Source organism: Plectrocnemia conspersa, unplaced genomic scaffold (genome assembly GCF_051122295.1).
Source record: "Plectrocnemia conspersa isolate PC_06_02 unplaced genomic scaffold, ASM5112229v1 ptg000013l, whole genome shotgun sequence".
Lineage (NCBI taxonomy): Eukaryota > Metazoa > Arthropoda > Insecta > Trichoptera > Polycentropodidae > Plectrocnemia > Plectrocnemia conspersa.
The window spans coordinates 11,186,208-11,203,535 of record NW_028277177.1 but is presented as its reverse complement, the minus strand read 5'-3'; the positions used below and the strand labels follow the sequence as shown (position 1 = coordinate 11,203,535).

At 30.4% G+C, this 17,328-nt stretch overlaps 1 long non-coding RNA gene across 2 annotated transcripts; it reads right to left on the bottom strand.

Annotated features, from left to right (window-relative positions):
• Positions 1 to 262: 262 nt before the first annotated feature.
• On the bottom strand, positions 263 to 3,092 carry LOC148227267 (uncharacterized). 2 transcript variants are annotated; one of them, XR_015811948.1, is made up of 3 exons: positions 1,548 to 2,299; positions 1,438 to 1,481; positions 263 to 1,374 (listed from the first exon to the last, which is right to left on the bottom strand). It is a non-coding gene; the product is annotated as an uncharacterized LOC148227267 (long non-coding RNA). The 2 variants fall into 2 exon arrangements; XR_015811947.1 differs by having other exon boundaries at positions 263 to 1,481; positions 1,548 to 3,092.
• Between the last annotated feature and the right edge of the window lie 14,236 nt (positions 3,093 to 17,328).

Genomic DNA, 17,328 nt, shown 5'->3' with positions numbered 1-17,328 from the left:
GTAACAATACACGTAAACAAAGGAATTACAATAATAAATCATAATAAAAATAAAAATTGAATTTGCTCCGATTGATTTTTGAGCCGCCGGTAATGCGTTCTGTTGTTTCGACCAATCAAAAATAAGCATTCAAATATTCAAATAGTTTCGACCAATGAAAAATAAGCATTCGAATTCAAATAGACAGTACCGTGACAACGCTTTTATTTAATAATAAAATTTTGCTACGCGACAATAATTTTCATTAATTCGTCATTTGACTGAATATAAATAATCGGATTGCAAATTAACTAGGTGTGTTATAACTATGTTAACTTAAATATATACATAATGTGTTGAGGATTAGAAGAATACATTGATTAAACTAGATAAACAATCTTCGTAATGAAATCTTCAAATTTTGAATTCCCGGCGACGGGCTCCGAGGCCGAAAAGTGAGTTTTTCCTTTTATAAATAATCGGATTGCAACTTAACTAGGTGTGTTATGACTATGAAAATGAAATATATACATAATGTGTTGAGGATTAGAATAATACATTGATTCAATTAGATAAACAATCATAAAACAATCTTCGTAATGAAATATTCAAATTTTGAATTCCCGTCGCCGGGCTCCGGGGCCCAAAAGTGAATTTCTCCTTTTATATTACATAAACATTATCATTGCTTCCGATTTAATGCACAATTTTAAACGTGAACGTGTAATATATCCTTAGTATGTATGAGGATTGAAAGTTAATGTCGATCAAATCGGCGCTGTCGGAACGCTATATCAGCCAACGGACAGCTTATAAATGTGTAGTTCCTTGGATGTTATCTAATAAACGACAATTTACAATGATTATATATATATGTGATCGCAAACCTGGAATAATCGACAGCCAAAATATCTAAGAGTGGGTTATTTCTAATTCCGATGTGTCAAAATATGTTCAATTTTTGTTCTGTGCCTTCATTCCTCTTTCGGAATAGTCAAATTCAAGATATTCAGTTACATCAAACTTATGTAGTATGTTCTTTATTAAAGATAATACTTGCTGACAGTGACTTCAATATGAGAAGATTCACTCTGTTTATATATACCAATTCTACGTTGTGGTCATATAAGTCATCAAATTGCTCCCTCATTACTTCTGAAAAATAATTAAAAACACCTTTATCAAGAGTTAAGCATTGAACACATTATTACTACTAATATAATCCATAAATTAAATTTAAACAACCGAAGAACAAAATTGACGAAAGTTACTGTATAGGATTAAACACGTAGATTGACATATCTTCATCTTCTTCAAAATAGTCGCAATATGTCATATATTAATTGTTTGCGATACGTAAATGTTATTAGATCTATCATTGTTTCTGAAAATTAACTGTAAACGATACTATATAGTGGGTAAAATGTTACTTTGTTTAATTAACTTTGGTATGTATACCTTTAATTGCCCAATCACCGCTGTTTGTCTTTTAATATTAGATCCTGGAAAGTCAATGGTAATTTTGTTAGAATAACCGTAACATATTATTCATATAACCTAACACTTACTGGCACACTCATAATTTATAGTTTTAATTATGTTATACACTTTAAATCATCTTCAATTGACACTTTGTAAGAAGAATGCTTTGTTTAATTAACATATTTTACTGTTTATTGAATCGCACTAAGCTGTATCCCGGCGCGCGCTTGACTGATGACAGAACTGTCAAATGTAAGCAACTGAGGGGATATCCCGATACATGATCGGGATATCACCGCGCGCTTAAGAACGAACTACGAAATTGATTTTAACGATTTAAATTGTAAAACAGTTATCAATATATCTTTAAAAATCATCAAATTCTAAAAAAAATATTTTTTTAAATATTTTTAGTTTATACGGTATTTAAAATATAATATAAATAATGTGGATTTTTATTAGCTTCTCTTAACAAAAAAAAAATATGTACTTGAATTTTGGCGAACGTTGGCAATTTAAATTAATAGTTTTTAGAGAATTTTTAAAATTTCGCTTGAAAAAACATTTAAAAAAAAAGGGGGAAAATTTCAAAATAAGTACTATTCATTACCAACCAACTACTAAACACATAGTGTTGCAAGAATCTCTCTTACTGACCCCTTTGAAAGGAAACTACACAAAATTGTAAAATATTTTGTAACTAATTTAATTTTTTTAACTTATTTAAATATTTTTTAAATTATTAAGTTTTAGAATAAATTTTCAAGATTTATTCAAAATATTTTTTTCAACCTTAAAAATATTTTTTATTTTATTATGGATTTTAAATATTCTTAATTTATTATAGATTTTAAATATGTTTAGTTTATTTAAATTTTAAATAATGTGAAAATTTTTTGCACTTATTAATTATTAAAATATATAATGCTGCGCAGATAAATCATTTACTTTAAAAAATATATAAATATAAATATTTTTTAATAAAAATTGACAAAGATCTCAAAATTATTATTATTTTTAAAGCGCACTTTTGGTCTAAAGTAACAGATTAAGTGCTTGATATTTTCAGTTTATTATTTCTTTCTAATTGGCTTTTATATTTACACATAAAACATATAAACAACTTTTTTAAATTATAAATCAACTTATGGTGTAACTAAAAAAAGTTCTTATTGCTAAGATTTAAATTTATGATAAAATTCTGTTATATGCAATTTATTCATTGGTTCCGTAAGCTTCGCTGTATTGAGATTTCACTGTATAATTTTTAATTTATTATTATCTAGCCAAGTTCTAAACCTATTTATATATGATATGCAATATTTAGATTTATCATTAAATATCTAAGTTTCAAATATAACGATAAAATTTAACGTTTCAAATCTAATAAATAATATAAAATGTTTTCTTCTGGAAATATTTAGTCAAGTTGTAAACCTATTTTCAAATGAATTGAAAATGTTAGTAGTTTTTTATAGATTAAACCATTTTGTCTATTATTGAAAATCCTAAATAATAATATCCAATTTGGACCATTAATTTTTTTTAAATATTTAAAAAAATCAGAACGAAGCAAAAATTATATTTAAAACCCAAAAAGTTGAGGGTCCGGTATACGCACACTCGCTAGCTTTCGGTACCTCACGATAGTGAGGTACCGACAGCTAGTAAAATTAAATTGCTTTGAAATTTAAATAGTGTTATAAATAATCCAGTTTTAATAAGTAAGTGTTCATTATCACTTTTTCTAAATCAATATATTTGTTATTTAAATTCTTCCGCGTTTGAAAATTAGATATTTTTTAATGAATATATAAATTTATGTGCGTAATAATACTAAATGTTAGTATTATTACTAAAATCGTGGATATCTATAAAACGAAACATAACATGATAAACTCATGATACTCCGCTGAAACCATCCTGGAATTTTACATGTTTTGCAAATTATTTTATTTTTGTGTTAATAAAAGTATATTTTTTTGTAGAATATTATCATTTATCTTTGAAAATAACAACAAATTTTGCTTTTTGAAAAGTTATATTAAATAATCTTAGATCTAAGTTAAGCGCGTTTTTTCTGCGAACCCAATTCCAAAGTGTGTTTTCAAAAACTCGCTGCCTTCACGCATTTCGCATTCCTCGACTCACGCCAGATTGAATGCGTAACGAGAGAGCAAAGAACCTATCCTGAAAGGGTCATCTACGGTGTATAACCGAGAATAAAATAGGCGGAATGAATGGGATTGGCCGTGTGCCCTTGCCGTCCGATATACGACGAGATAAAAAGGGCATCCCTTTTTAATGAATAAAATAACAGCTTGAGCCCTACGTACATAATCGTACTTTTGACCATCTTGCAACAGCTGGACAGGCTCGCACGCGCGTACACTTGGCTTAAGAAATATTTATATTAAACGAGCGCAGGCAAGTTTTCAATTCGAATTTACAACCCTCGTCACTTTCATCCCCACCGCCTTATCCGTACCGCGGGGATGCTATAATTGAACACGGCCAGATTTATTTCGACGAGTTCTCGCTGACTTTTCAAATACTAATCTGATTTTTTTTGCCTGCACCAAAGGCAATGTAAAAGAAAACTGCCGGCGAAACGAGCAATGTAAATGAATTGATTGTACAATTTAATTTTCATTTTGTACAGATGAGACTTTTATAAAAAACAGATATTTTATTAATTATATGATTATTTGATTAAAAAAACATGTATTTTATAAAAGATAATTTAATATTTTCAGTATCGTTATTTTTTTTGTTTTTTAACTTTATATGTTAATGCAATTCTATAATTTTATGAATCGTTCTATAAAATAAAGTATCAAATTCCATAAGTGGATCTACACTCTATATTAAAATTGAATGCACCCCTACAATATTAAACTACGATTTTCATGAACATCTCATCCCTAATTAAAATTAAAGTAAAACCTTAAAACAAACTTGTTTTTGTAAATTCTACTCAAAATTCTTTTCTCAAATTAGTACATGTTACGTCATAATGATTATACATTGATCTCGTACTTTATTATTAAATAAACTAAATGTGAATCACTATATTTAACTTAGTATTTAATCGGGTTGATCTATGGCCCTGCTTAATGTCATTTTTTAAATTTAATTTAAATCAATTTGGAGTTCTTTAAAAAAAAAATTATATGTATTCTTCGATTTTTACAGAAAATAATAATTAAGATGTCCCAAGGCAGAATCTCTTAACACAGCTATATAAAGAAATAAAACAGGATTGTAAATTAAACCATCAACTTGGGCAACTCAAGCTATTAGACCCAATCACTAAATCACTCTTCTCAAGCAAGATTTTTTAACTTAAATGTGTACATCCACAATGTAGCTTAATAGCATATCGTGATAATAATTTAATCAAATTTAATATTGCTATAAATAAAAATTTTAGCATACACAATTAGCTCAAAAGAACAATATTGTATTTCAATTACTCTTAATACCATAAAACTCAATTCACGAGTTTAAGGTCAAATCTTTATCTTGCTAAAAACCGCAGCTAGAAAAAATATAATAATTTTTTTATATAAAACGTTAACCGTTCTTGCTTTGTGTAAAATAAAAGTCATTTAATTCAAGTACTTTTTATTGATTTATCACAAATGTGTAATACGTTTTGAAACATTATATTACGAAAAAATAATGAAAAACGTGCTTCGACTTCAACTTTAACAATTTGATGGAAATGTAAGTTTGATAATGTATATTTTAATATTACAGTGGAAAGGGCAGAGAGATGTTCCCTTTTGAGTAATATAATTTGAATTTTAGGTAAAAATTATATTTTAAAAACAATTAAAAATTAATTTTATTCCCGATTCTAAAATATCATATCCTGAAAATAAATGGTAATTCGAAAAAAATTATAACACTGAAAAGTAGCTATAATTATTTTTTTCGCGGTTTTGCAAAGAATTTATTGCCTCAATAAAAAATACTTGTAAAAATAACAAGAGATAAAGAAAAACAAGATCAATCTAGATCAGTGATAATGAACCTTTTAAGCTCGGTATGTCAAAATTATGAAAAAATCTAGGTTAACACATCTAGAAATATCCCTAATTTTAAGATATTTGCAGCCCAAGAGTTAAATTTCTGATATATTTATTAATTAAAGAAGCGAAAAATAATATATATCTACATCAATGACTTTTTTCTTGATATAGTATTTGCTACATCTTCAAATAAAGGTAATGCACTTTAAGCCCAAGCAAGCACTACTTACTTTATCTGTCAGTTTTCTTTTATTGGTTATAATATTATTGAGTGAAGCCATAACTAGATTTTTCAGAATGCTATAAGTGTCTGATAATTGGTTCAAAGCACTTTGAATTTCTTGTTTGTAATGGCACTCTTTTTCATGCTCTAAACAATTTATTTTCAGATACTTAAGTTCTGACCGAAAGTCGACAAACACTAGAGCTCAAATTCAGTCTTAAAATATTGCATCTTAAAAAGTTGCATCTATTGAAAACCATTTAATTCCATCGTATCGTAGATTACTACACCAGGTTACTTAATTAGTATAATTGTCTATTCCAGGCTTCCGAATCGATTAAATCTGTGATCGAACTGGTCAATACCGATTTTATAATATTCCGGTATTTTATATGAATGGGCTCCTTTTCATTTGTACAGTTGTGCTGGCCTTCTCGAAATACTTTTTTACTCTAGGGAAATACATCTTACTTAAAATTTTTAAGTTAACTTTTAAAGGTTCTTCTGTAACAAAACATAATGTCAATACTTTATTTGTTATTTTAAGTTAAGTTCATTCATACGAACAGAGAGATCTGTTAAAAACATCATGTGTTGAACCACTTATGATCAGTGAGCTAATAAAAATTTTGCCAGATTCTTATCCTCAAGAAATGCCTAAATTTCTTCAAATCTCTTCACAAATTGGTCAAGTACTTTACCTCAGCTTAGCCGTCTCACATTACTTAGCATTATCACTCGACTATAGGTTGAATCAAAATCTTGTAAAAGCACGGAAAATTCTCGCTTGTGAAGGGCTTGTCCCACATTTATTCTTGCCATTTTGTGTGCCCCATCTGTCATCACTGACACAACTTTAGACATATTGCGGCATGTTTTTATAATAACCTTATTTTGTTCCCTGATGTACTTATTGCCACTGACTCTTACTTTATAAGCTCTTCTCTTATTGTGAAACTATCATAATATCTAGCAATAATCGCCAACCGAGCATTTAATGTAACATAGTAATTTCATTATTAGAAATCGAAAAATATTGACAATTATTTGAGTATTTTTTAAATTTCTGCTGTGTGTTTGTATTCAACCCATTGTACTGTTTTTAATGTAGTTTTTGCTGAGTGATAACTCAGAAATTCACTTAATAATCCTTTGATATGCGTGTCACAAGGTTCGCCATTACTAATCCAGATATATAATATATCACATCGTAAAGTTTTTTGCCTTCTCTGTATCTACATATTAGGCCTAACATATTTTTTCAAAAAGTCTTGTAATATATAAATAGTAAGTTTTTGAAATAAGCTTTTAATCAATGTTTGTAGTTTATATTTTTATTTTAATTAATTTAATTTAAATTTAGTTAAACTTTTATATTTTAAATAAAGCTCTATGATTACCTTTATATTGTAATATTTGTTGCCATTTATAAGTATTATATCAATTTTAGGCAAAAGTTCTACTGCGTATATTAAATATTATTAATTTTAGTATAAAATTAAAGGTTTTTTTTTCTACATAACTAAAAAATCACAGGTAAAATCAGTCGCAGTAAATAAACAAAATTTACTACATACTATCTGATTATAATATCGCACGTGATAAACCGAACCCATTTTATTAACCCATTCAGAGGTTATTAAAGTGACAAATCGTGACACTTATCCTACCCCGAACGTTATAAATTAAATCGATAATTTATTCAGACATGCGTTTTTCACATGAAATAAAATTTACATAATAGCTTCGACATCACTTTACTGACATGTCGTGATCGAGTGCGTGTCGTTCGTGAATTTGATGACTCCGATGATAGCGAAACACTGATGGAATAATTAATTGTAACCGTTGTGATATATGCTGCAATAACTTTCCATATATTAAAATGGGCGGAAAAATATTACACGCGGTAAACCATTAAACGTATACATAGGTCTACATACCTATTTCCCATATCGCGATTAAAAGTCGAGCGTTGCGAAAGTGAGGGTATCGAGTTTAGAGTTTGCGTTTTATTGAAAAGTCAAATTAAGGTTATACGCTAACGGTTAATTGACTTATATACGATAGACAAAAGCTCTCGGTTTCGTTGTAATATAATTGATAAGGGTGCACGCACAAACGTGACGTGTATAACTATTTAAAGCTTTTGTTGTGGGCTCAACAAAAGTATTCGCTGTTGAAAAGTTGCGATACCGCAGGTATAACAACATTCCGTAAACTCTTCCTTTTGAACTTTATGAAATATAGCGTTTGAGTTATTCTAAAAGTTAATATAAAGAATCAATGTTTGCGCTTTGTAATAATTAACCAGAAGTATGCGAATACGTTTTATGTACGCTCTTTACTTATCAAAATTCTGAAATAAATTATCCTGAAAATATATGATTTTTTTAAATTACCTACTGCTATTAGTTTTTTTATTGTAGCACGTAGATACATTGAAAAGTAATTAGTATTTACATAAAGACTGTTTTTGCTTACAAATCTTCTTCTCTGTAGCTAATAGCTTGATAAGACAGGGTTTTTCATATATTATTATTAACAAAACATGGTTGGACCTCAGTTGCTCGGTTAATTTAACTCGGACAGTTTTCTTATCTTGTCCTTTTTTGAAATATGCTCTAACCGACTCGCTTATGGCTGTCACCATCCGGCTCCTTAATACGCTGGCACTGCAAATTGATCCATTTAATGTCAGCTACGTGACAATATTATATGATTTAATTATTAGAAAAAGCAAAAAAGCTTAACATAATTATTATGCTGACTATCATTGTTAATTTGGTTATACAAAAATTCAGTTCTATAATCTTTTTTAGTATTCTTCTATAGCTAAAGTATTACATTTCGTTAAAATAAGAATAAATAAAAAAATTACTTTAAAATACTGTTGAATATTTGAGTAATTTAAGTCATTATCTTATTATTTGAATCATCAACAAATCTATTTTGTGGTTTGTTATAGTTTGCCTTTTTTGAAGACGCTCAAGATAAGCTAATTTCTCGCCGACCTATTCATTAAAAGCTCTTAAAAAATAGTAGACTGACAACGATCTACCACTGTTTTAATTGTTGTGAGGGTCCTTACCCTTTGCCGTTTGAACACCAACCCTTTGTTTCAACTGTGATCGCTTCGCTGAATTCAGTTCGCCGAAGCTCCCAACAGACTTTATTTTCTGCTGCAATCGTAAAATATTTAATTCGTTAAAAACGCCCAGTAAAAGCGTGGGATTTATAAATCCCCATATAATTGATTACGTGGATCTGAAAATGTCTCAGGCTACTTTAATTTGTGTTAAAATAAATAGGAGGCGTGAAATGGTGTTGTTCTGTGTGTAATGCAGGCACTTAAACTCAAATGACGAGACAAAACTGCTTTGACGCTGTTCTAATACCCTTAGTTAATATGTATGTACGTGGACTAACGCGGAGAGCTTAGGAAACTCGATGCAGATATGCATACGTTTTGTTGTTGGAGTGCCAAGGGTGTAAGATTTTCTGGCAAATAGGGGTAGAATTGCATCAGATGCCGACACGTTCGTTCATTTTGGAGCTTCTATTTTTCTACGGAGTAATTAACATACCAAAGCAGGACGAATTACTGTTCCCATTTTATTATTTTTTTACGCAAAAATATTTAATTTTAAAACATTGCTTGTTAAGAACAATATTATAGCAATTAGTCGCGATTTAAGTCATTCGTAATTCACACCTTTTTAAATATAGTAAGTTATTTTTTATGAATAAAAATGATATGAATAACATTAAAAAAACCTTGATAAACATCGACAAAGTAGATAAGACTGGTCTAAATTTACTTTAATATATTGCAGAAAAGTATTGGTATTATCAGTTTTCAAGTTGCACTAGAGTTTTTATTGACTGCTGATAAATAATATTCTTGGTTGGCTAAACCTTACCTTAATATACATTAAATATTATTACAGTAGTAAGTGTCATTAATCGATTTTGCGGCTAGAATTTGCAGTGATGTCTGTTTTTAATAGTAACACAAGGGCGTCTTCCAATAATTAATATCGACAGAATGCAGTAATGCGCTCCATTAAGGGCGGTCGCGTATGGCGCGAACCCTTCACCAGGGCCGGCATCAGCCCATTACTGCGATCATCCCCGGCGCTGTTATTTACGATCACACACGCCCTATGTGTGATAAAAAAGCGGATTAAGGTTTTATTAGACTTCCTACACCTGGTTTATGGGCTCATAATAGAGATTTTAATTATGGAAAATGGCGGCATATATGGAGCATAATTAGCGAATAATTAAATTGCCGTTGTTCAGATTAAAGATATAAAAAGTATAAATGTTATACATATATATTCTGCATCACTGAAGTATGACATTCTAGTGCTATGGTTTTAATAGGAAACTTAGATATAAATTTATATAGGTGAATATTTGGATCATATTTTTTAAATAAGGTTAGCTAACTAACCTTTAAATATGTAAAGCTTTGTATTATCAGATTTGTTTCAATACTAATGGCTTACAAGGCCACAGATGTCCTCCATATGTTCTTGTATTTAACGTTGAAGCGTCATTATCAATACTAACAGATCAAAATTCAACTAAAAACTGGTTGATTGACATTCAATGTTCGTTTTAGCATGAAAGTCGAATTGTTTCAATGGCAGTGTTCAATCCCGATCAATTATGATAATTTCCCGATCGGTCCGGCGGATTTGATTAATCTGCCCCGGCACTGGGGGCTGTAAAAAGTTAACTCTGGCGCGAAGGGGGGATGTTTTCGAAGTAAGCCGGGCGTTGGATTTAGCGCCGTTTTGCATGCAACAAATTTGCAAAACTAAACAGACGATGACCCCTCCGGCGACCGGAGGCAACAGCCGGTGTAAATTATTTCGCAAAAGTGGCGCCGGCCCCTGTCGGTTCGGCGTGAACTCGTGCCGAACCGGTAATACGGACAATCGGGATGACTGACTACAGAGTGACAGAGATTTTAAAAAGAGCATGAAACCAAATTTTTAATATTATAGTTTATAAATGATTAACAAATATAACTAAAACACTAAAAACATGTTTATATACTATACTTATATTTGTAAAACTTTACTGTACTTTTGTGAAATTTGTAGATTTTGTAGCAATATAAATTAAATTTGTAAGCTGTTTATTAGAACAAGACATATCTGTAAAGCGAACGATATTTTCATTTAGTGAGATTTAACCATTAAAAATTTGAACGTCATTTTTTTTCATATATCTAATAGCAGCACTACATATTCCATTTGAAACTTAACAATGAGTAACACGTTGTTATCAACTAAAAATGGATTAGCAAATATACTTAAATATATTTTGTGTTACCTTAAATTTAAATCTGCTATTATAATTAATTATGTACATGTCTTGTAAGGTTTGCCATAATTTGATATCTAAAATAATTTATTTTTTTATTTTTAATTAAAAAATGTAAATGCACCTCTAACCCTAATAGCAAGTAATCGCTGCTACAGTTACATTATAGGAATATAGGAAAAAGCGATATCAAATTAATGGAAATAATATGATTAAATCAGTCAGATATAACCAGTCGGCTAATAGTTGATATATTTGTTGTAATCATAAAATAACTCAGAATGTATTAGTAACTAACAACGAACTTCATTTGCTTTCAAAATATGGATTATCATGGTTTAAACATACTTAATGATATTCTTTATGAGCTGAATCTGGTCTCCTTATTAAATTATTTAATTTAATTTTTCAGTGATTTTATTATGGGATCACTGGGATATATTTCTTTATCAACTCGCAGAAGTGCTTACATAATTAAACACGTCCAGAAATTGCTCAAAGGCATCGTATATAACCCTTTGGTGCTCGAGCAGCTCAAAATGTGGGCTTCGAAAGGTAGTTATAGTTCTCGATCGCGTCCACTTTCCTTCCTGTAAAGTCTAGAACTGGAGCACTTGCCAACTCTTCGCTGGCAAAGGCCGTTTGACTGCTCAATACTGTGCATAGAGATATTTACATTTTCTCATTCACATATAGGGTTTTGGTTCAATTCGTCTGCGACAATGCACACCTGTTCAGGTGGTATGTTCTTTTATCTTGTTTTCGTGTTTTTACTTATATGCGTATGTGTGCGTGCGTGTATGAATTTGTATGTATGCACACGTATATATGTATATATTTGTATGTATTTTAGAATTGTAATATATTTTATGTGGTTAACCTCTCATGTCACGATGGTCATAATTTTAATAAATAAATATTCATGACCTAGTTTTTTTATATTAAATTTAAATAGAAATCACTAATTCTGATCTCTCAGATACAATAAAAATAAAAAATAGTACATATGAAAATTTAACATAAGTTTTTCAGGTCAATAGACAGCGACTTATCACAAAATTGATATTTCTTGTGAGCTAAGTTTAGTTTCCTTATTAAATAATTTCATATATGCATGAAATTGGGAAAATCTAAAAATAATCAATATGTGATAATCAGAGTTATAACTTATTCTGATCTTATAGGCACAATAGTAATTATAAGACACAGATTAATTCAAACTCGGGATATCCACTAATGACTAATATATAGTTTTTTTGTCTTAATCTCTATCGACTAATGGATAGGTTGCATTAGAGTTCAGAGACAGTTCACTTTATCAACAGTATATAGGGTTCTTCTGTCCTTACCTGTCTCTTAAAGACTTTTCTTATGCGTCTTTATTAACAAATGATCCCCGGTAAATAGCACCAAATAAGACAATAATTCAGATTAGGATTACAAATTTGATTGCAATAGCAACAGGACGTATCTGTGAAAACTCACGTTTAATATTAACGTTTATTATGAAATTAATGATATAGGCAAATACATACTTTTAAATCAGACATTTTTTGATCAATACCATTTTTTTAGTTTTCAAAAAATAATAAAAATATATAAAAAAAGGGTTTGTTAATTATTTTAATTAAATTTTATTTTTACATTAGGGTAAGCAACAATATTAGGAACTTGGAAAAATACAAACACTGACTGAAGCGTCATAATTATCATTAGATGTAAATCCAAAATTGTAATAACTGTTAATTTTTTGTTTTCCGTTGCGTCTTGGTCTGTTTATTGGTGATACTTAGAGTTTAAAGAAACCACAGTTTGTATATATTTTTTTTTAATTATAGATGTTTTAACCAAATTATAGTGAATTCGTATTTATAAAGTTTCTGTCTTTAACCAAAAGTAAATGGATAGTTTTTATATACTTTCTGGTATAAGGAAAACAATTTTGTTTAAATGTAATTTTTACAAAAATTTACATTTTATATTTTTAAAAGTACACAGATCTAATGTCATGTAAATAATTTACAAATAATTTTGATTCCAATTTGAATTCATTTCATTTATAAAAACAACACATACTTACTTGTGAAGTAGATAATATTTAAGTATTTAAATTTTTTTAATCAGATCATAAGGGCTTATAACGAAATAGGTTTTAGAAAAAAATATGTTTTTATTTTTGTCATCTGAGAAGTAAAATTATAACTGTTTTTGCCTAGCCCATTTTATATTGAATATCACTGATAACAATAAATATTGTAAACAACTTCGATAGCCTATGACTTGAAACTTTGTGTAATAAATCTTTGCATTTTTTCATTTAAAAAATCATGTTTAAAAAAATTGCGTCTCGAATTAAAGCATTACAACTTTTCTCACTACATTCTTAAATTATATAAAATTATATAACTAAATTATAAACATCATGCAAAATGTAATGGCATGTAAAAAGTCGCTCGGGTATAATTTAGTCATGTGTTTAAGAAAGCTAAAAAATTCGAACTAAACGTCAACGCGACCTTAGTCAGCGCATTTTTCCGCGTGCCCGTTTTTCCAGACATGAAAAATGATCATTTATCAATACTCCCACGTCCGCCGGGTGGGCAGTAGTGGGAGTGGAAGCCTTTTATTTAATCGGGCCGATCGCGTTTAAAACGTGACGTCATAATTTATATTAATCCCCTCCCCGTGCCCTTTTGAGGGCGTAAATTCATGCACGAATAAATATTGAATCAATTTCCCCGTCGCGATATTTAACACGGGTGTCGCGAGTAGAAATGGCGTTATAATTAAGCGCTTCGTAAATTGTCGCCGCTCTTTTATTCGCCGGTGTGGCTCGAATCGCCGTTTGTCACGTTTTCACGTGGCCGCGTACTTAAAATCTACGTGGTGGCCACGGGATGAGCCCAAACACGCGATAAATGCCTGGGATTTAACACATCGGTGCTAACTACCTGTAAATAAGTATTATACCCGAACGAGACCAGGATGGCAATTTTAGTATATTAAGATAGGCAGGTGTACCGCAAAGTTCAAAATTTTGTCCTTTACTGCTTAGGTTTTAAACACATTATAGATCCCAAATAGTTATATTGGTTTGTTAATTTTTTTTTTATTTCTTATAGTTGTTGTAGAAGTGTTTTACTTGAACAATTTATTGCTAATTAGCATTCTGTACAATACGCTAGTTTGTAGCGTCTGCGAATATGGTGACTGTTTTGTCTGAAATCCCTAAGAAGCAGAATATATATTGTTGTTAAAGAGGACTCAAATAAAATTTGTTAGATATGCATCATATACTATTTGTATTTCAGTGGTTTCTGCTAGAAGCTTTGCTAAACAAATCTTTTATTTTCAGCGTAGCGTCTATTTAATGACGCACTTTCTTTAGTTGCTGAGAGTTGCTGTCGACAATTCATTAATGCTCTGTGTTTTTATCTGCGGATTATAAAGTGCTATAGATAGTTACGATCGCGTCCCTTATTCTTCACTGTCGCTACAAGCACGTTCGCACTGAAGAACGGTTCCCTTACACAAGCCACCGAGCTTCTCAATGGACTTGCCAAACACAGGGATATTTTTTTGACGATTTTAATCTATTGATCAAAATAAGTTTTTACTAATCTAATTAGAGAATAACGATGTGTTTATATGTATGTATGTACATATGTATTATATAAAGCAACTATTTTAACCTAAATATATTCAAGTGGGGATAGATGAATGAATCTGATCCAATTTTAATATATGTACATATATATGTATAAGGTAATACTGGATAAAATCAGTTGATATTTATAAAATATCAATCAACATTTAAACCAAACATAACCACTTTGCCACCGATCCGTCGCCAGGTGAAAAATAGCGAAATAGTCGAATTTCCTGAGGCGAGTAAGAGCGTTCGTGATACGAAGCCATCAACCGAAGATTTCCTGAACCGAAACCAGCAACACCCTAGCGCTTTTCGGGAAAAGGGTCAACTATGTATACCGCCGACATATGTAAATCAAATTAAAGTTGGGATATTGAACGGCGCTATCGTTCCCATTACTACGGTTTTCCCATGTAGCGGAATAATAACCCGAAACTAAACTGCGCAAGTTAAATTATTATTACAAAACCTCCCCATGCTCCCCTTTTTAATTATTCATGACTATGGGGAAGACTTTAAATAAATAAAAATATAAACGTTTCGTTAGAGTTTTCATTCTGACAAAAACTTACATGTTCCAAATTAGCAACAAGCTGTTTTTAAAATGAAAAATCGCTTTTACTCTTGTGTAATAAATATTCACATTTTAATCAAAATATTATGTAGAAATATTATTTACTGACTTTGTTATTCGAAACGCGTGTCATTTTAACAATTTATTGGCAATTCACGTTCTGTATCATACGTTAAGTTGTAATGTACTCGAATATGGCTTCATTGCCTGGAATATAAGCAAGACGAAGTACTTTATCTTTTAGAGACAATTTAAAGAATATTTTCTAGATATTTCTAAAAGAGAAGAACGGATCTTAACCGATTTTTTAGTGTTACGGCAAAGCCTCGCAACCCAAAGCCACACAGTCAAAGACACATAATAAATAAAAAAAAGTACATCCATTTGTGTGTATTTTATATACAATAAAAAAAAATGAAGACAAAATTAAAAAAAATATTATGCTTTTTCTCTATGTGCATTGAGATATAATTGAATTCTCATCGATGCATTTTTTTTAAATATTGATAAGTAGTCACTTTAGTGCCCTATAGAGTCGCAATTGCGTCCATTATTCTTCACCGTTGCGGGCAAGATGTCAGAAATACTTTGCCACATTTTGTAGATTTATTTTATTTAAATTATAGCTGTAAATTCGTACTCTATTTAGTCTATCTTAACATCATTAAAAATGATATATTTTACACTTGTAAATTTATTTTTGTGGATTTCAAAGTTGCGTGTCTTGCCAATGATTACTGTAAAGCAGGTACACTAATTAAGCGCGAAGCACGTCGCTTTGCCTTAAAATTTCACATAAAACCCACATAACTCCCGATAGATTCAAATCTTTGAATAAACACGACCGTGTTTCATACTCATTCGTACCTAATTGAGATAAATGTCCCCACTGGTCCGCCTTACGAATTTTACGAGCTTTTAATTCGCCAGAGCGGCGCGCCGATAAAGTAGCGTGACGAACATAATTTAGTTTTAAATACCCCAGAATGTTATAAGCGTACCCAGGTATGTGTGTGTAGTACAATAATAAGCATAATGGTGGTAACTTTTTTTTTCACTCGGTCAAAACGAGAAAAGCAACGCTATCATGACACATTAACTCAATTAGCGCAATTGAACTCGGAAACGAGCGAGCTAGTTTAACTAATGTGATGTGCATACGTTTCGCCGCTTTTGTGGAAAGCTAAAAGGTAGAGGGTTGATTTTTTATTTGGGGTAGGTATGAGGTATGTTTATACACGAATAAAGTGATATACGGCCGACAGGGGACATGCAATGAAAATGATTAGGTTAAAACTCGCTCCTTTTGTTAAATTGAAACGTGATGTGGTCGCTAATGTTACAATTTGTTGACGCTTTATTAAATGACGGTTTACATTAGACGATGCATTAACTTTATTTGCAATTAAACTGATCAAATACATTTTTTTAAATTTATAAGTGGATTAAAATGAAATATAAAAACATGGTTCATTTAAAAATGTTGCGATATGATAATGAATCAATATAATTTCAAATATGCAATTATTTTGACATATACTAAAAAAAAGATTTCTCTACTTCTTTATATCGCCGCTCTTTTAAAAATTTAGATGAAGTTAAATTAAATGTATAAAAACACCAACTAAATAAATAAAAAATACAATTATAAGTTCAACATGCTAGTTTATTATATCGCTATTCATCGCCAAAAATATATTCTCCCACCTGAGACAAGATTAGCGAGCAAAAGGGAGAGAAAAACATACAAATGGTTCAATTCTCCGTCACCAGAGGACCCTTCGAAGGTTGTACGCTCGAGCACACTTAAGGCACAATTTGTGTCTTATCTAGTTCACAAATTTCGCTTCCGCACAAAGCCCGCGGGTAAATCGTCGAAAAAATGCGGAATTATACATATGTATGTCCGTGTCATATTAGGCGTTGTTGTGGAAAATTGTGATATACACACAACGACAGGAGACCTTCCGCTGCCACTTTGTTTTCATTCAAGGAAGAAAATTTTATAAGGGCACGACAAAACCTAAGTCATATTTATAGG